The following is a 21005-nucleotide window of genomic DNA, read 5'->3' on the forward strand; positions in this document are numbered from 1 at the left end:
GCAGACCTGGAAAATAAAGAAATGGACCAGTTTCTCAGAAATCTGGCTTCCCTGTGTCTTCTTTTCTTTTTCTTCTTTTCTGGCTGAATTCCCATCTAGAGCGTGGAGTCTCACCAGGCCTACTAATTTTTCTGGGGCTTCTAAGATCGGAACAGCGAGGCACTTTTTGCCTCTGCTCTTCAGGAGACCGAGAAGATGCCTGTGGCCTACATAGGTGGTGCAAACTCCTTTTCTCAGAGTTTTATTGGTTCTCCGCGTAAACCAAGTTATTCAGCCTCTTTTCTCCACTAATTTTCCTACTACACTATTATTTTCTAATCTCTCTCCATATCTTTAGTTAAACAATTTTCCTCTAGATGCTGACTCCATCCCCACTTCGAATTACCCTGGATCCACTGGGGCTGGACCCTGGCAACTCTCCTCTTTAACACTCATTGAGAGACTCTTTAGTTCCTCTTCACTTTCTACCATTAGGGTGGTGTCATCTGCATAGCTGAGGTTGTTGATATTTCTCCCACCAATCTTGATTCCAGCTTTTGATTAACCCAGCCCCGCATTTCACATGATGCACTCTGCATAGAAGTTAAATAAGTAGGGTGACAATATACAGGCTTGACATACTTCTTTTTCAATTTGGAATCAGTTCTCTGTTCCATGTTCGGTTCTAACTTGTGCTTCTTGACCTGCATACAGGTTTCTCAGGAGGCAGGTGAGATAGTCTGGTACTTCCATCTCTTGAAGAATTTTCCACAGTTTGTTGTGGAAGGCTTTCGTGTAGTCAATGAAGGAGAAGTAGATGTCTTCTTAAATTCCTTTGTTGTTTCTATGATCCAACAGATGTTGGCAATTTGATATCTGGTTCCTCTGCTTTTCCTAAATCCAGTTTGTACATCTGGAAGTTCTTGGTTCACATAGTATTGAAGCCTAGCTTGAAGGATTTTTAGTAATACCTTGTTAGCATGTGAGATTTGTTCAAGAATAATAGCATTAAAAAACTTTTTGTTTGAATATAAAAGTTTTAAACCAAGTAGATAGATATTATTATAAATCAATTTTGATATTTAAATACTTCAAGATCAAAGAAATACTTTAAACATAAGTTCTTTAGAAATTTAAAAATATTAAATGTATAATGGAAAAGAAATATTTGGTATAAATACAGAAAATAAATAATAGGCATTTACAGTTAAGACTTCATTTTAATTGGATACAATGTTGGGTAATCAGATAGGAAGTACAGTGGTAGAAAGTTTGTGGAACACAACTGTGAGAAAAAATTTTGAGGAACTTTAAGGAGAGTTACATAGCTCACTAAAATAAAGTATCCTAAACAGTGTGTTTTGCTTCCCAGGTGGTTCTAATCTTTAAAAATCCACCTACCTATTCAGGAGACATAAGAGACCTTGGTTCAATCTCTTGGTCAGGAAGATCCACTGGAGGAGGCTATGGCAATCTACTCTAGTACTCTTGCCTGGAGAATCTCATGGACAGAGGAGACTGGTGGGCTACAGTCCACAGGATCACAAAGAGTCAGACACTACTGAAGCGACTTAACACACATGTAAAGAGTACAATAGGAAAATGTTATTTGGGTATTATTATCTTTTACCATTTTCAGGGTGACTCTTAGAAAGTAAATAAGTAGAAAAGTAACATTTAAAATGATAGATGAATATTTTAAAAGTCATCCAGAAAAAGTGGTTAAAATAATTAAAGACAAAATAGGAATTCATAGGAAATATGTAAAATGAGGTATATTGGTTGAAAAACATGCTTGAAATAATTATAATGCTGAATAATAATATAGAATATATGAAAATTAGAGAAAAATATGAACAAATACTGGAACTTAGCTTGACATAGGTTTAACCACACAGATATGCCCTTACATAGAAACACAAGGACAGATGCACACATACATATAACACACACAGGAGCCTCCTGAGATTTGGGCACACATATCTTATTACCAGTCTCTAACTGAATGTAGGTAAATTTATAGCCATGCTAAACTTACCACTTAACATTGTCTAATCTTCAAACCTGCTGTTTCCCGTTTTTTGTCTCTCTGGGGATAAAAAGTACAATCTCCTGATCGCACCAATTGTGCAGTGATTTAACTATAAATTTAGTACCCATGTTGACTTCCCCCGATGCTGCTCTACATACCCAAAAGTTAAATTTTGTGAATTTGGAGATTAAAGGATATTAGTAGACATGATCCCATTTAACCATCTCTCTTAGCTACCCACTTGGGGAGTCTGTGCTTTCCTTGCTTGCAATTTTCATTCTGAGAGTTTAGAGCTTTGGCTTGTAAATGCAGAAAACGTCCATCTTGGAACAGAGTAACGGTTCCTTTAAACAGACTCTTTGTTTGAATAGACTAACAGGCAAGGAAAGGAGTCACATTCTTGGCAGGGATAATTGATGCTAATTAATCTATCACAATAAATTATGAGGAAGTAGAATGGCTATTATGAAACTGCTAATGGGAAGAATATGTTTTCACTGAATTAACTCACTGGAGTCTCTCTCTTCAGACTCCTTTATTTTGATGGTAGGTTGAGAAATACAAGAGCCACCACTCGAAAAAGGCATGCTGAATAAGGGCTCAGAACCCTCTTGGAGAAAAGTCTGGCTCACTCCACCAAATGTCCCTCCTAGACCCTGAGCTATATTTGCTAATGGAATTATGCAGGGAATGATGAATATCAGTTGTGATTTCAAGACAGGCAACAACAAGTGGGGCTGAAGTTCATCTTTCTCTTTTTAGATTCTTCTGGAAAAGTGAGGAATGCCAATCTTGGAAGAATTGTTTTTAGATAGGAAGTATTTACTATTTGAAAGTGGTGGATCTTACTGGTGTACACAGCGGACCCTTTGGATTCTGCACCATCCAGATATGTCCTCCAGAGATGAGGTCCTTATTTCCTTAGCTGCCAGAAGAGTTAGTTAATGACATCTTATGATTGAGTCCCTCTTTGGAAATTGCTCATTTAAGACAACTTATGTTCATTAAGTGGTTTATGCTTTAACATGAATATTTGGCTCCTTCACCTCAGTTTAGGAAAGAACCAGAGTTCCCTGTGAGATTCACTGAAGCCTCTTTTGCAGTTGCATCGAATTTAACTTCTCATTCTATCCAGAGTTACTTCCACATTCCCTGAGAGCAAACCCCATGTACAAAAATATCAACATCTTAGGATATGTTTCATGTAGACACATATGAAGGGCACATATGAAAAAAATATCCTGCTGCTTCTTATATTTCAGTGGGTTGCCCAAGTAGAAGAAAAATGGTTTCTCATAATTAGGGTTATCCTTACGACTTTTGGTTGAAAGTTATATCAATTAGTTTATGATGCAGGATACTATAACAAGGAATTGAATAGAGACAGCAAACACAAAAGAATGAGATTTTGTTTTCCTTGTCTTCTGAGAGAAAAAGAGATTGACCATTAAGGTTTATTAGACCAATATCCATTAACCAAGACTCTGCTTTCCTTGTGTTCTGTTCTCACTACCCCATGCTTTCTAATTTGTGGTCTAAGATGGATATTTCCATCATGACATTTTCCACCATGGCTACTGGCTGCTTCCACCATGACTTTTTTCCAGAGAACAGGAAGTGGTAAAGTGAAATCATCTGTCTTTAATGATGATGATGATTCTTCAATTGCACACAATATGCTTGCTAGTCCCATTGGCCAGCATGTACTCATTAAACTACAAAGGATTCTGGAAAATGTAGTGTTTAGCTACATTTTATCTGTCCTAGGTAAATCTTCCATTATTACACAAGAAAGTAAACCACCATATTGGAACAAGTGACAATTTTGTCATAGATCTCATATTTGTAACTATTGCTTGATTTCTCTTCTCTAGACACCTTAATGTTTACATTATTTCTCTTGATTATTTGCAACATAAGACTTGTATCATACCATGGGTTTCAGCTCTTTTGGAGAGTGACTACTTATATAAATAATTATCTTCCCTCCTTATTCACTTAAAGTTATATTCAGATATTTCATTTAGCTTATGAATTGTTAGGTTATATGAACACAGCATCCACAAACATAGAAGCTTATTAACATTTGTTACCTGTGCTTATCGGTAATTTTATTATTGCATAATCACAGGCATTCATTTTTAGTTAAATAGAACATGCTATTTTTTGATTCAAAATTGATTTAAAGAACAAAGGAGACAATTGTTGACTTTTCCAAATACCCTAAAATGTGGTAGACTTGTAATTTTCATAATCTCTTTGTATTTTATAGTAAAGAATTTTAAATACTGCGGAGCTCTGAAACAGATTTGTATTCATATAAATTAAATTATATGCATTGCTTTCATTTATTTGAGTACTCTAAGTTCAGTTAATATGATAATTAAAATTATGCCTTAATGTAAACTTGTAAATATTTTCAGAGAGAAGACTAATACATGCATTAGACTGAAAGATTGCTAAAATTCAATGAAACTAAGTAGGAGAAGAAATAAAGATTATCAAGGGTTGAAGTTTAACAATAAAATAAGAAAGTCATAACATTTATTCAAAATTTTCTTTATGCCAGGATGTTTATAAAAAACATTTCATGTTTTAATCCATATATTTCTAATAATCTTATAAGATGGCTACTATTGTTTCCCATTTTATTGGTGAACAAGTAGAAATCTAGTGCTATCAATAGTTTTTCCAATGTAATATAAATAATGCACAGCAGAGGTGGATGTGTAACCAACATTGTCTATATTTAAAGTCTATCAGAAAGAATTATCCTTAATGCTAGATGAGAAAATCTCTAAAACCTGTGTGTAGAACTTGCAGTTTTAGAGCCAGAAAACACAGTTTAAAAAAAGAATAGGAGATATAGAATGATGTAATTTACCTTAGTGCGTTGTGGATATGGGCTGTCTTTTGGGGCAGTAGTTACTGAACAAAAATCTGTAAAGGAAGTGAGAATACACATAATTAGATATGTTTCAAGAGTCTTAGGCACATTTGAGTTATCCTTAATTGTACAGGTGAGCAAGCTAGATGCAGAAAGTTTACAAAATTGATCATACAGAGTTTGATGCAAATTGCTCTATCTGAAGTTAAGTTTTTACACAAGTAAGACCTCATAGCAGCTAAGCAGAAGAGAATGAATAAAAGAGAGAAGAAAAATTGGAAATAGTATAATATTGGGATTGCCTTTGCTTCTCTAAGAAAAAATGGAAATGAGAGAACCAGCGTAAAAATAATCTATAATAATTGCATTTATGTATACAACATAATAATAATTATCAGACATTTCTCCCAGGTTCTTTCTTTATCAAAGGAAATGGTATAAGCTGCTTGAGGATTTGGATGTGACTTCATCAGGAACTTAGAAGTAGCAGTAAGTTATCTACAGTTTATCACATCATAGACTTTGTTACTGACATTTTAATTCTTGGAAATAGGATGGAGAAGAATGTTTAGCACTCTAGAATCTAGAACAGCAGCTCACAAACCTTCTGGACATATTTCCAGAATATATCCTAGTTGTTTAGTCACTGAGTTGTTCCCGATTCTTTTGTGACCTCATGGACTGTGGCCCAACAGTCTCCTCTGTCCATGGGATTTCACAGGCAAGAATACTGGAATGGGTTGCCATTTCCTCCTCTAGGAGATTTTCCCAAGCCATGGCATCATACCTACATCTCTTGCATCTCCTGTGTTGACAAGCAGATTCTTTACCGCTGAGACACCAGAGAAGCCCTTGAATATATCCTATATATTCTTAAGTATTCTTAAGAACCTCAAATATATTTTGTGTGTGTGAGTATATTAATATCTGTAAAATTGTATGATATTAGGAATTCAAATTTAGAAATATTTAAGCCTAGTTATTCTTATTTATTAATTCACTTTAATAACCAACAAAAAATAACATTTAAAATCATATTTTTCCAGAATAAAAATGTTTAATGAGCAAAGTGACTTTATTTTCTATATTTCTCATCTCTTTAATGTCTGGCAGCATAAGACAGATGGATTCTCATATCTTTTTATGTATCCAGTCTTTTGTGATATCGCCCATTTCATAACTCCTACTAGACTTTGTTGTACTCTCCTGAGAGACTGAAAAAGAAAAAAAGGAAGATATCATCTTAATATTATTATGAAAAATGTTCACCTCCTGGACCTTTGAATTATAGCAGAATCCATGCTGAGAATTACTGGAACAATACCCTGGCAGAGAGGAAACATTTAAATAATGCTTTTGAAAGAAGGAATACATGCCTGAGTGGCAACTTGTGCCATGAAAGTTTGTCCTGAAATAGCATTACCTGCCATATTGAGAAATAATACATTAGACAATCCCTGTGTTCAGACTGCCACATTCATCAGAACTTTTCAAGCTAAGAATTCTTGAAGTAATTCCTCTTATAATGACCTGAATTTTAGGGTAAGAAGAAAAGACTGAAGGAATAAAATTAGTGATATAAAACTTCAATACAAATATGTAGGAAGTAATGCCACTCAGCTAAAAAGATTTTTGAGCTCTTAATAGTATTGTAACCATAACTCTGAAAGATATCAAAAGGTTTATTCTGATATAAGCAACATCTTACTCTCCACCTACTATATGTATATTATTGTACATACCATTTTGGATTATATTAAAGTTTGAGATGCATAACACAATAAGTATATGGAACCCTAATATAAATATTACCAAACTTTAGTGTCTTAATGTGTGTGTATAAAATTTAGATGAACTTAAATTTAACTTGAAATTATTACAACGATGTTAATATTTTACCATGAAAAAAGATCAAATTTCTACTATAGAATCTTCATGAACTAGTCATTTAAAATAATCATTTTTTGTTGTGCCATTTTACTTCCTCATTGTAATCTCTGCACTAATAACATCGAAATCTTAATGTCATGTATCCTGGGAAGGGTGCTTTACTACTTCAACCTTTTCAATATTCCACACTTTGATTACCCTGCCCTTCCACTCCACGTATAGATTACAGTCTCAGTGAACTGTGGGGAAGAATTATACCGCCAAGGGAAACACACACATGAACACACACACAATGCTAAAGATTGAAGTTGACATCTGTAAGAATTACATTATCTTACTTTATTCCCACTAAGGTTAAGGACTATTAATTATTTTGGTGGTCGTATTTTGGGACAGATTTTGAACTAAACAAGCATACTTCTGTCATGATTCAAGTTGGTTACTTATATACTACATGTTTGTGTATGTGTGTGTGTGCACAAGTGCATGTGTGTAAAGAAATAGCACTTTATAGGATAAAGTATGTTTTCTATTTGTTTGTCAAGCTTGTGCCATCAATTTTAAGTGTACAGAAAAGAATAGACAATTACTATGTGGTGGAAACTCTCCTGTCATGGTCAGAGAGGTGTAAATGGTTTGTAAGAACTGCAAATAGCAGCTGTATTTGACTAAGTGGAAAAAAAAAAGAAATAAAGAAAGTGAACATGGGTGGCAAATACCAATCTTCAAAATACAAGGCAATTTCATGGAATGTAACACTGATGTTGATTGCTGAGAAAATGCTGTTATAATTAGATCAGAAAATCAGAAAAAGAGAGGTTTGATTTGAAGAGCTTTATCCTAGGCTGAAAAGAAGACAAGATAGGAAATTGAAGTGGCAGAGAAGAATGACTCTACAATACTAGCTCTGTGCTGATATTAAAACTCACCAGAAACAATCCTATGAAAGAAAATCCACAGGTTCTACTTGCTCATAAATGCATTCACTCAGATTCTATTTTCTGCCTTCTCCTCTTTTCCCTTTCTCTCTATGCATTTGCAGGTGTATATATCTATCTTCATTAAAAGTCAATCAAGGAGAACATTTGTATTTCTAGCTGAAAAGCAGTTTTCATGGCTTGGTAAGCAAACTGCTTTCTTCTGTGCATATAATTTCAGTGTAACTCAGGGAATGTCATGAAATAAGACATTCATTTCCATGTTTTGTTTTTTAAAGCCAAGAGGTTTAGGAAATAGATAAAATAAGATGGATACATATGAGGACTTAAAGATGGAATGATTATTGTGTCTATGAAAACTTCAATAACTCATGCGTGAGAACACAGTGCTTTCTGTAATCTTATGCATTCTAGACATATGTTTTTGATTCCTAGAAAAGTGATAGCACATTTTCTTAAAGAAAGCATTCTTAAACTGTTTATTGGGGGGGGGAGGGAGTTAACATTCCAGTATATCTGCTAATTCATACGTATTGTATACCTTTGCATTTATTTACAAAAACATTTATGGGAAGAGGGGTACTTATTAAAGCATAAGGCATTTACTGATTTTTTTTTTTTGTCTGACTTGTGCTCAAGATTGCAGAAGAAAAAGGTGTTAGTGTTAATGTGTATTACTGGCTTGACTCAGTAACTAATAGATTTACTCAGTCTCTCTTTTAGCTAAATATTTAATCTTCCAGAATTTCCAAGTGATTCATTTATCCAAGATTGTATCCTGGTTCAGAAGCATTTGCTCTGCACTATACCTTTGGACTTCATTCTTTATTCTTTTTATTTATTTATTATTTTACTTTACAATACTGTATTGGTTTTGCCATACATTGACATGAATCCGCCACGGGTGTACGTAAGTTTCCAATCCTGAACCCCCCTCCCACCTCTCTCCCCATATCATCTCTCTGGGTCATCTCAGTGCACCAGCCCCCAGGATCCTGTATCCTATATTGAACCTAGACTGGCGATTCATTTCTTACATGATAGTATACATGTTTCAATGCCATTCTCCCAAATCATCCCACCCTCTCCCTCTCCCACAGAGTCCCAAAGTCTGTTCTATACATCTGTGTCTCTTTTGCTGTCTCGCATACAGGGTTATCATTACCATCTTTCTAAATTCCATATATATGTGTTAGTATACTGTATTGGTGTTTTTCTTTCAGGCTTACTTCACTCTGTATAATCGGCTCCAGTTTCATCCACCTCATTAGAACTGATTCAAATGTATTCTTTTTAATGGCCGAGTAATACTACATTGTGTATATGTACCACAGCTTTCTTATCCATTCATCTGCTGGTGGACATCTAGGTTGCTTCCATGTCCTGGCTATTATAAACAGTGCTGCGATTAAAATTAAAAGCTTCTGCACAACAAAGGAAACTATAAGCAAGGTGAAAAGACAGCCTTCTTAATGGGAGAAAATAATAGCAAATGAAGCAACTGTCAAACAACTACTCTCAAAAATATACAAGCAATTTATGCAGCTCAATTCCAGAAAAATAAATGACCCAATCAAAAAATGGGCCAAAGAAATAAATAGACATTTCTCCAAAGAAGACATACAGATGGCTAACAAACACATGAAAAGATGCTCAACATCACTCATTATCAGAGAAATGCAAATCAAGACGACAATGAGATATCATTTCACACCAGTCAGAATGGCTGTGATCCAAAAGTCTACAAGCAATAAATGCTGGAGAGGGTGTGGAAAAAAGGGAACCCTCTTACACTGTTGGTGTGTGGCAATTCCTTAAAAAAATAGGAAATTGAACTGCCTTATGACCCACCAATCCCATTGCTGGTCATACACGCTGAGGAAACCAGAATTGAAAGAGACACGTGTACCCCAATGTTAATTCTTTATTCTTAAGACATCTGCTGAAGAAGTACCCAATGTATTTTCCTTTAGCATTGTTGTTTTTGTTTTGTCACTAAGTCATGCATGTCTGATTCTTTGTGACTCCATTGACTGTAGTCCACTAAGCTCCTTTTTTCATGAGCATACATTACTAATACGATTCTTATAAAACATTTTTTAAATACAAAGAAGTGATAAGCAAGAGTATGTCTGTTACATGAGTGTGGAGTGTAATGGAAATTTACAAGAGCAATGCTTGATCAATTACAACCTCCACTTGAAACCAATATCTTTAATAAATAAAGGTGACAATGTTCATTTTCCAAGGCAAACTACAAGCAAAGGGAAAGTAAGGTGAAATAGGATATTCTAGATTTACTTGATGGTTTATGTGCTTTTCTCAGTGAATCACACCAATACTTACTAAACATAAAATATATGAACTTCATTGTCTAGGAACCTTGCAGAATGCACCAAACCAGTGAATATCAGATGTAATGGGACAGATGATTATCAGGGGACTAAAAAACACAAGATGCAGTATCACTGCCATGGTATTCTGGTGAAAGTACATAATAAAATCATAATCAAAGCAAAAAAAAAATTAATTCAGAGGCTCTCTGTCCTACTTGTTCTTGAATCCTTTCTATTTCCTAGAGTTTTCCGTTTTGTAAGGACAACTTCCTTCATGGCTTCTAGGGAGAAGTAGAGAATTAATCTACTTTTCTATTTGAATTCATAACCTTATATGAATTGAAATAATTTTTAATGCCTAAGACTTAATGTTAATATTCCAAGCCTCAAAGTGGATTAGTGTACTTTCAGAGAACTTCTCTACCTAAAATTATTGTGTAAACTGGCATAGCTGTTTCCTTACATCATCTATATCAATTATACATTGTCACAATAATGCTGTATAACAAACTCATGCAACTTTAGGGATATAGAGAAACAAATGTTTACTCAGCTCAGGAATTTAAAGGGTTTATATTGTCAAGGAGGTTCTTCTGTCTGAGTTTGTGCCATATGATTCTGGTTCACATCCTTCTCATACTTTACCTGGGACTAGACTGTGTATGTCTTCCTGAAGTATAGCAAAGGGCAAGAGCAAAAGTGGAAATATTCAAAGGTTTTCCTTATCTCTATTCAGTTCAGTTCAGTCACTAGTCATGTCCGACTTTCAGCAACCCCATGAACCACAGTATGCCAGGCTTCCCTGTCCATCACCAACTCCCAGAGTCCACCCAAACCCATGTCCATTGAGTCGGTGATGCCATCCAAACATCTCATCCTCTGTCATCCCCTTCTCCTCCTGTCCTCAATATTTCCCAGCATCAGGGTCTTTTCAAATGAGTCAGCTCTTTGCATCAGGTGGCCAAAGTACTGGAGTTTCAGCTTCAGCATCAGTCTAACCAATGAGCATTCAAGACTGATTTCTTTTAGAACTGACTGGTTAGATCTCCTTGTAGTCCAAAGGAATCTCAAGAGTCTTCTCCAACACCACAGTTCAAAACATCAATTCTTCAGTGTTCACCTTTCTTTATAGTCCAACTCTCACATCCATACATGACTACTGGAGAAACAATTGCCTTGACTAGACATAGTTTGTTGACAAAGTAATGTCTCTGCTTTTTAATATGCCATCTAGATTGGTCATAACTTTCCTTCCAAGGAGTAAGCGTCTTTTAATTTCATGGCTGCAATCACCATCTGCAGTGATTTAGGAGCCCCCCCCCCCCAAAAATAAAGTCAGCCACTGTTTCCAATGTTTCCCCATCTATTTGCCATGAAGTGACAGGATTGGATGTGATGATCTTAGTTTTCTGAACGTTGAGCTTTTAAGACAATTTTTTTCTCTATCCTCCTTCACTTTCATCAAGAGTCTCTTTAGTTCTTCTTCACTTTCCGCCATAAAGGTGGTGTCATCTGCATATCTGAGGTTATTGATATTTCTCCCGGCAACCTTGATTCCAGCTTGTGGTTCATCAAGCCCAGTGTTTCTCATGATATACTCTGCATATAAGTTAAATAAGCACTGTGACTATATACAATTTTGACATACTCCTTTTCCTATTTGGAACCAGTCTGTGGTTCCATGTCCAGTTCTAACTGTTGCTTCTTGACCTTCATATAGGTTTCTTAAGAGGCAGGTCAGGTGGTCTGGTATTCCCATCTCTTTCAGAATTTTCCACAGTTTATTGTAATCCACACAATCAAAGGCTTTGGCATAGTCAATAAAGCAGAAGTAGATGTTTTTCTGGAATTCTCCTGCTTTTTCAATGATCCAGCGAATGTTGGCAATTTGATCTCTGGTTCCTCTGCCTTTTATAAAGCCAGCTTGAACATCCAGAAGTTAACGGTTTACATATTGCTGAAACTTGGCTTGGAGTATTTTAATCATTACTTTACTAGCATGTAGATGAGTGCAGTTGTCTCTATTATGTCTTGCTTATTAACATTTCAAAGTGAAATGCTTGACTGAACCCAGAGGCCATAGTAGATGTAGACTACCCAGTGCAGGGTGCCTGTAAGATTACATGCTCAAGGTGTAGATTTAGGAAAGTGTGAATTGTTAAATCCAATGTGTGAACTGTCAAGCATAACAAACTTTTATTTTGGGGTTTAGAAAGATATCTGTATTTCTTAAATCCTTCATCCATATCTATTGGTTTTAAGATATTATACCCAGTGATGTTTAGTCTGTATTTCTTCAAATAAAAGAAGATGATTAATTCTGAATAATGCATCCTGTTTCCATTTTTTAAATATACAGCTTAGCTCTCACAATTAATGTGACTTATTTGGGAGAAAATGTTTATATATATTTTCTTATTGATTAGTAAACTAATTCAAGCCAATGTATTCCACTGAGGCAGTCTTCAACTGATCTTTGTGTTTCCATTCCTCCTTCTCAACATTCTCCACATAGCAGTAACAGTTATCTTTTTACAATATAAATGAGTTCTTGTCACTCTCTCTCAGTACTGCTGCATCTTCACTTAGTTACTGCAATTTATAATCCTTGCCAGGACTTCCTTGGTGATTCAGTGGTTAACAACCCAACTGCCAATGCAGGGGACATTTGTTCAGTCCCTGTTCTGGGAAGATTCCTCTTGCTTCAGGGAAACTAAATCCAAATGTTTTGGACTCAGTAGTTGTGACTGCTTAGGCTAAGAGCTCTAGAGCCCATGCTCTGCAACAAGAGAAGCCACAGCAATGAAAAGCCTGTGCAGCACAACTAGAGAGTAGCCCCCGCTGGCTGCAACTAGAGAGAGCATTAATAGCAGTGAAGACCCAGTGCACTGATAATTAAATAAAATCCTTGCCATAATTGAGCTCGTTCTTCTGAATTGTCACTACCTTTTTCCTCAGCTTCCTTCTTACCATGTCCCTCATTCATTGTGTTCTGTCCCCTCTGTATTATCTTTTCTGTCGTATTCACTTGTGTAACACAATCATACTAACATTATCCTGACTCTCTCATTTTTTCTTCCTCCTTAATGGAGTGTCTTCTCCCAAACATTCATGAGAAAAAAGATCTCTTCCATCTACCATCTAAAACGATCTCCTCCGATGCAGGATACAGCATGCTTGGGGCTGGTGCACGGGGATAACCCGGAGGGATGTTGTGGGGAGGGAGGTGGGAGGGGGGTTCATATTTGGGATCACATGTACACCCGTGGTGGATTCATGCCAATGTATGGCAAAACCAATACGGTATTATAAAGTAAAATAAAGTAGAAATAAAAAGTTAAAAAATAAAATAAAATAAAGAAATACATGTCTCCGCCGTGGCTTATCTCCTTATCTTTTTTAAACATTTATGAAAACATAAGATAATTATGTTAATTATGTCATATTTGAATCATACATTTTTCTTCTATTTTGTTTGCCTACTGATTGACCATATAGATTGAAGGCATCACTCAAAACACTGTACATAAATGTTTTGATAGACACTGTCTAAAAAACATTCAAAAAGCAGCAAAAAAAACAAAGTCATGAAAAATCATATACTTATTTAGAAGAGTGATGTTATAACTACTATGATATTCAAAAGCAATAGAGAGTAACAAACTAAATAACTTGAGAGTGTTATTTTTGAAATATTTGTTTTAATGTTGAGGGGATTAATTTTGAAAGAACATTATATAATTTATTCATGAGCCAATACCAAATGTGGGCTGCTCTAGAAATGCCTAGAAATAGAACTAAAGGCTCTGGGTAGTGTTACAAGAATACCATGTCCACCCTGACAAAGACAAGATTAACCTTATGCTAGCAGCTATGGCTACAAATACGTGAACTCATTTGTATCCACAGATGTACTGAGACCAGGGAAAGTGGGGTAAAAGGTAGAATAAGATGTGTGTCTTATTTTCCTCACAAGAATGCTATCTTAAAAGGTGTCGAATTTTGCCTAATATTGGAGATGAACATTCCTTGATATCAGATATTTGTTTTAAAGTGCTATATGTAACTATGAAATGAAATGTTTTATTTCTTTTAAAATTAATTTTATAAGTTAGGTAGTTGGTGGAAAAGAGGCTTTGAACAAACAATCAAAATGGCTATACATATACCTTTTTCATCCCCTCATGTCCTTTTCACAGACTAAGGTAAAGAAGACTATTTGCATATTTTTCTTTTGTGATCTTATATCTTTCAGTGATTGCCATTATTCTGGTTTATAATGACATAGAATTGAATACAGCATTTAAACATTCCAATGTGTTATCTTTCTTCTTGGATAGATGAATATATCACCCAATATATTTTATGTAGAAAAAAACATTAAAATATGATGTCTGGCTGTTATTTAAAATGTTACGTGCAGTCAGATAATGTTTTGACTTTTAAAACATAGCTTACTAGCTAGAAAAACAGACTGCATGTCAGAAAATGGCTTAATTGAAAACAGAGAAGATAGCAATGTCAATAAGTTCTGAAAAGCAAGGTTCGCTACAGGTAATCTATCATGTAGTAATCCCAGGAGATAATCAAGAGCTGACTATAAAAGTAGAAAATACCTTGTGTCTTGGCAGAGCATTTGAAGAAAAATCTTTCAGGTGGAAAAAACAAGTAGACAATTAAATGGGAGGCCAAGCAAACACCTGGTCTTACACCTGATCTTAAAATGCACTCAATTAAGTGGAATAAAAAGTTTTATACAAGTTCAGTTGAGTTTTTAAAAAAGAAATCTAAATAGCAGTTAACAATATATTTGTCTAAAGATTAAATTTTAGAAATGTGTCCATATTTGCCATGTAAAATCTTCAACTTTAATCCAGGCTACAGAACTACTCTTTAAAAACAATATATAATATTTGTTAATAGAACCTAGAAAAAGCATTTACTAAAATTAAACAAAAAAAGATGAATAAAGAATATCACTATTGTAGTATTTATATTATACACTAATATACATATATATGTATGTATATGCAAAACTGAGGGCTTTAGTGCCTAGAAAAGAATATGTTTATTAGACACCCAAATATTATTTTCCATATTAAAGAACACATGGGTATGAATTATGTGTTAAAACACCTCCATGAGCCACAAATTGATTTTGGGCTCAAATAATACAGTAACTTCCTTCCTTCTAATATTAATTTTTATTTCTTTTTTAATTTAAAAACAATATCATCTTTTCCTGCTTAGTGGAGGTAGGGAGGAAAACAAAGTTTGTGACAAGAAGATCTTTATAGTACTTCTTACTGATTCTTTACTACTGTATCTTTATATTTAATAAATGTAGCTTGAAGTGTAAGGAGATACTGCTTCATTCTCTCATTGTTCTAGGGGAAAATATATCTTGGTATTCTAAAGGTATTTTGCAAAAGTTTTTATTTATCTGTTTGAAACTTATGGGAAAAAAAAATGTCATCAATCTGCCTTTCTTGTAGCCCTAACCCAAACTCAAGTGACATTGACTAGTCACTTAGATCTTGAACCTTTGGTTTGTCTCTGTTCACAATGACTCTAATTTAAGATGGAAAAATTAATACTGCTAACAACTATACATTTTTCCCAAATCAGTGTAAAATTCAGTGATGATGTCTGCCAAAATAGATTTTTGAGCAAAACCTTTTTTTATATTTGGGATTCCCTGGTGTCTCAGATGGTAAAGCATCTACCTGAAATGCAGAAGACTGGGGTTCCATCCCTGGGTCAGGAAGATCCCCTGGAGAAGGAAATGGCAACTCACTCCACTACTCTTGCCTAGAAAATTCCATGGATGGAGGAGCCTGTTGGGCTACAGTCCATGGGGTCGCAAAGAGTTGGACACGACTGAGTGACTTCACTTTTTTTTTTAATTTAATAGCTTTATATCATATGCTTATATGTAGAAATTGTCAGAAAAAAAAGTTGTCACGACTTTTTCATAGAAAATATGTCTTCCTTAATGTGCTCATGCATGTGCTTATCAGAGTATTTTTAGAGCATCTTTAAGCAAAAGTCATTTTTTCTTTCTCATTGAAAACTTTTATCTGGTTAAATATTTCTTACTTTTTTTTTTTTTTGGTACCATTTCCCTCACGTCTCCACAGATGCACAGAAAGGATATATTCCTTCTCTCTTTAGCGTGCACAGACAGGTGCATATTTTCCCCACTGGCAAATTTATTGATATATCTTTAGGTTGAAAATTTACTATATGGAACTATTCCCACTTTTCCTGTCATATCACTACAAAATGGCTGCTTCTTTACAAGTTTTCAAAACACAGTGTTACTAAGATGACTCATTACCTCATTGGTGTACTGTACTCATGGACAAAACAATTTATGGCTTATTCTCAGTATTTAACATTGATGATTGTAGTGGAGAAAAAAGCTTTACTCCACCCTCTTAGGGTGCTTGCCTGGGTTTGAAAAAAAAAAAAATGACAAAGATAGATTAACAGGAGAAAGCATAGAGCTTTGCTTGATGTAAGTTTTAAGTGACATAGGAACCTTCATAGGGAAATGGAGACTCCAAGAAACAGCAAAACCAGAGTATTCTGATGCTAGGTTTGAGGAAGATTGACAGCTGTAGAAGAATACGCCAAGGTAAAGAGTAGGAGATGAATGCAGCACACTGGGGAAGGTTTAGCAAACCTGTTTATTAAGGTTAGTTTCAGCATTCCTTTGCCTTCAGAAATAAGAACACTCCTTCCCTTCAAGTATAAGGATGACCTCTCTTGCATGAAGATTTGATGACCTGTTTTAAGAGATACAGAGAACTGTGTCAAAGTGACCTTCCTGCTTCTCCAGTTTTTTTTTTTTTTTTTTTTTCCAAACTCCTTCAACTGAAACTATTCAATATGCTGGGGGGTGGGGGGTAGCATGTCATGAACCCCTTGTGATAATTGCTTTCTTTTTATAACTACCTGAGATTGCAGTCCTCTGCTATTTTCTGTTCTCCAGGTTGGCTGATAGTTTCTCTTTGAGGTCCTCTTTGCAATTCTTTGAAAAGTCAGTCTGTAGATTATACACTTTCTATTAAAAACCTCCATTCCTATTGTTCCAGCCATCATGAGTGTCCTGCTGACTTTCAAATACCCTGATTAACATCAGTTCAGTTCAGTTCAGTTGCTCAGTCATGTCCAGCTCTTTGCAACCCTATGGACTGCAACACACCAGGCCTCCTTGTCCATCACCAACGCCCAGAGTTAACTCAAATTCATGTCCATTGAGCCAGTGATGCCATCCAACCATCTCATCTTCTGTCATCCCCTTCTCCTCTCGTCTTCAATCTTTCCCAGCATCAGGGCCTTTTCAAATGAGTCAGCTGTTTGCATCAGGTAGCCAAAGTATTGGAGTTTCAGCTTCAACCTCAGTCTTTCCAATGAGTATTCAGGACTGATTTCCTTTAGGATGGACTAGTTGGATCTCCTTGCAGTCCAAAGGACTTTCAAGAATTTTCTCCAATACCACAGTTCAAAAGTGTCGATTCTTTGGCACTCAGCTTTCATTATTGTCCAACTCTTATATCCATATGACTACTGGAAAACCATAGCCTTGACTAGATGTATCTTTGTTGGCAAGGTAATGTCTCTGATTAACACAATGAAATTTAAACTCTTTGCCTCCTGCCTCACCAAACTTCTTATTCAGTATTTTTTGTTTTAATGAATGATGCTGCCATCTGAATAATGACTGAATTTAGATTTTATAGTGACTGATTATTTTCTTAAAGTGGATGCCATGTTCTATCAATTTATCTTCTGAAATATCTTAGAAAGCAAATTTCACATCTGTATCATCACTACCAATTTACAAGTGATTAACTGACTTCTCATCTTAACCAAGGTTCATAATTCTCAATATTATCACCAATATTCTGCTCCTACATCACCAACTTTACCACAGCATATTTGTTAAAAATATTTCTGTGTCCCCTAGGGACTTCAAAACATTTTCAATGTAGCATACCAAACACTACATAATTCAGACCTTTCATTTTATAATTCTCATCCTTTGATCCATTTCTAAATTCTATTTTCCCAAGTCTTTGTTTTATGCCATACACCTTTATATTTGCAATTGTTGTCTTTCATGCTTGGAAGGCTCTCTGCAATTCCATGGACCACATGAACATGAAGCTATGCATTTACCTTCAGATTAATTGTTATATTTGGTAGGATAAAGGCTTTCCTGATGACTCAGTGGGTAAAGAATCTGCCTGCAATGCAGGAGGCACAGAAGATGAACCCTGAACCAGCTTTCAATCCCTGGTTCAAGAAGAAACGCTGTAGGAAGAAATGGCAACCCATTCCAATATTTTTGCCTAAAAAAATTCCATGGACAGATAAACCTGGGGGGGCTACAATCCATGGGGTCACTAGAGTGAGGCACAACTGAGCAACAAAGTACACATGGCACATACTGTGGAATTCCTTTTCCTTCTGAAATAATAGGATAACACATAGAGTATTGTGCTTTAGAGTGTATATATTTATCTTTCTTGCTTATGAGTTTGCTTGTACCTCATCCTTATTTTTTTTTTGTTTTCACTACATAGTCACATAATATATTCTTAATAGCATGCTTATTGATTTTATGCATGTGTGAATGTATTTTAATAAAATACTAATTCTGACTTTTGTTAAGAAATGGTGAGGAAGACTATTTATGGGGTCTTTGCAACAGAAATAGGGACCACTGGGACTTCCCAAGTGGCTCAGTGGTAAAGAATCTACTTACCAAACAGGAGACACATGTTGAATCCCTGAGTCCTGGAAAACGAAATGGCAACTTGCTCCAGTATTCCTGCCTAGGAATTTATACGCACTGAGGAGCCTGGTGGGCTACAGTCCATGGGGTTACACAGAGTCAGACATGACTCAGTGACTAAATAACATCAAATAGAGACAGCTGCAATGGGGTTTTGCAGTAAGCAAGGGAAAGAGATTGGGTTCCACTACAAACACAAAAGAAAGTGGGACTTTTATAGCCAAGGAGCAAGATGGGGTACAGTGAGATCAGGGTATAAAAAATTTTTCAGAGAAAATATTAAAGGAGGATAGCTGAACTAGCAGGATTCTTGTTGAAGTCAGGTCAGAGCGACCAGACATGACCTGGAGGATGATAGAGATAAGAACATGATAAGGTATGAAGGGTGATCAGATACTGAGAATGGAAAATTCTGGATAAAATGACATAGCAGAATTCATGATAAAATTGGACCGTATGAAAATGAACATGGAAACCCGAAAGTTGAGGCCTACTTAGTTGGGAAGAGAATTCAGAAGACCCAGACTAGGTTTTGGTCAGTTAGAGAGTCCTTGTATAGCTACATCTTTATCTGCATCTGCATCTGTACCTATGTTCTGGACTGTGCTTAGTCACTCAGTCATGCCTGACTCTTAGAAACCCCATGGATTGTAGCCTGCCAGTCTCCCCTGTCCACGGGGATTCTCCAAGACAAGAATAATGAAGTGGATTGCCATGGTCTCCTCCGGGGGATCTTCCCAATCCAAAGATCGAACCCCAGTCTCCCACGTTGCAGGTGGGTTCTTTGCCATCTGAACTAGTGGGTACCCTATCCCTTCTCCAGGAGATATTCCCAATCCTGGAATTGAGCCTGTGTCTCCTGCATAGCAGGTGAATTCTTTACCAGCTGAGCTACCAGGGAAGCACATGTATACCTATATCTACCTATATATTGATGTATATGTGTGTGTATATATGTATATGGACATATATTGGAGAAGAAAATGGAAACCCGCTCTAGTATTCTTGTCTGGAGAATTCAACGGACAAAGGAGCCAGGTGGGCTATAGTCCATGGTGTTGTGAAGAATCAGACACTACTGAATGATTATCACTCACTCATATACATATGTATATATATACACATGTATAAATAATGTACCTTAGTACATATTACATATACAGACACAGTTCTGTTCAGTTGCTCAGTCTTGTCCAACCCCATGCACTACAGCATGCCAGGCTTCCCTGTCCATCACCAACTCCCAGAATTTGCTCAAACTCATGTCCATCAAGTTGGTGATGCCATCAAACCATCTCATCCTCTGTCATCCCGTTCTTCTGCCTTTAATCAGTTACCCCTCAGTAATAATCTAGGGTTTGTTCCAGGAATCTCCAAGGATACCAAAACCTACAAATGCTCAATTCCCTTGTATAAAGTGGCATACTATTTACACATAATCTATACATGTCTTCCTGTATACTTTAAATCATCTTTAATGTCCCCTTAATGCCTGATACAATGCAAATGCTTTGTAAATAGCTACCAGCATGCAACAAACTCAAGTTTTGGTTTTTGAAACTTATTGAAATTTTTCTTTTTGCATATTTTCAACCCATGGTTATTAACTCAGACATTATTCTTTATGTAAAGGTTCTGCAATATGGATTGACAGTTAATCTACAATACAGTACTTGCTTGGGGGAAAAAAAAAATCCTTGAGGAAGCAAGCAAACAGCTAAACTTTCCTCATGTATAGTATGGTATTCATTTGTGAATGAGTGAAATACCTTGGGCATTTTATTTTTTTACTCTCAAATTCGAGAATACAATTAAATGCTTTTACATTTCAAAATAGCTTGCCTTTCAAGGATTTTTTCTCTATTATTTCTGTACCCTCTGTTTTAGGTTAAAAATGATCATGTAGAATAAAACATGATTGTGCTATTAGAGAATCAAAAATTGCTGTGCTATATTCTAATGTTATCTTCTGGCATCCCTGCACCCCTTCTTTTTTATTTGATTTGGTTGTTTGGTTTTTAAATATAAAATAAGGTTCATTATTTGCAAAAATTCTCTGTAATCTAAAAATATTTGAACAACAAAACTAAATAAAAGATAATAGACCACAGAGAAGCAACAACAAACAAATTCATTG

This window comes from Budorcas taxicolor, chromosome 1, assembly GCF_023091745.1.
Source record: "Budorcas taxicolor isolate Tak-1 chromosome 1, Takin1.1, whole genome shotgun sequence".
Classification (NCBI taxonomy): Eukaryota; Metazoa; Chordata; class Mammalia; order Artiodactyla; family Bovidae; genus Budorcas; species Budorcas taxicolor.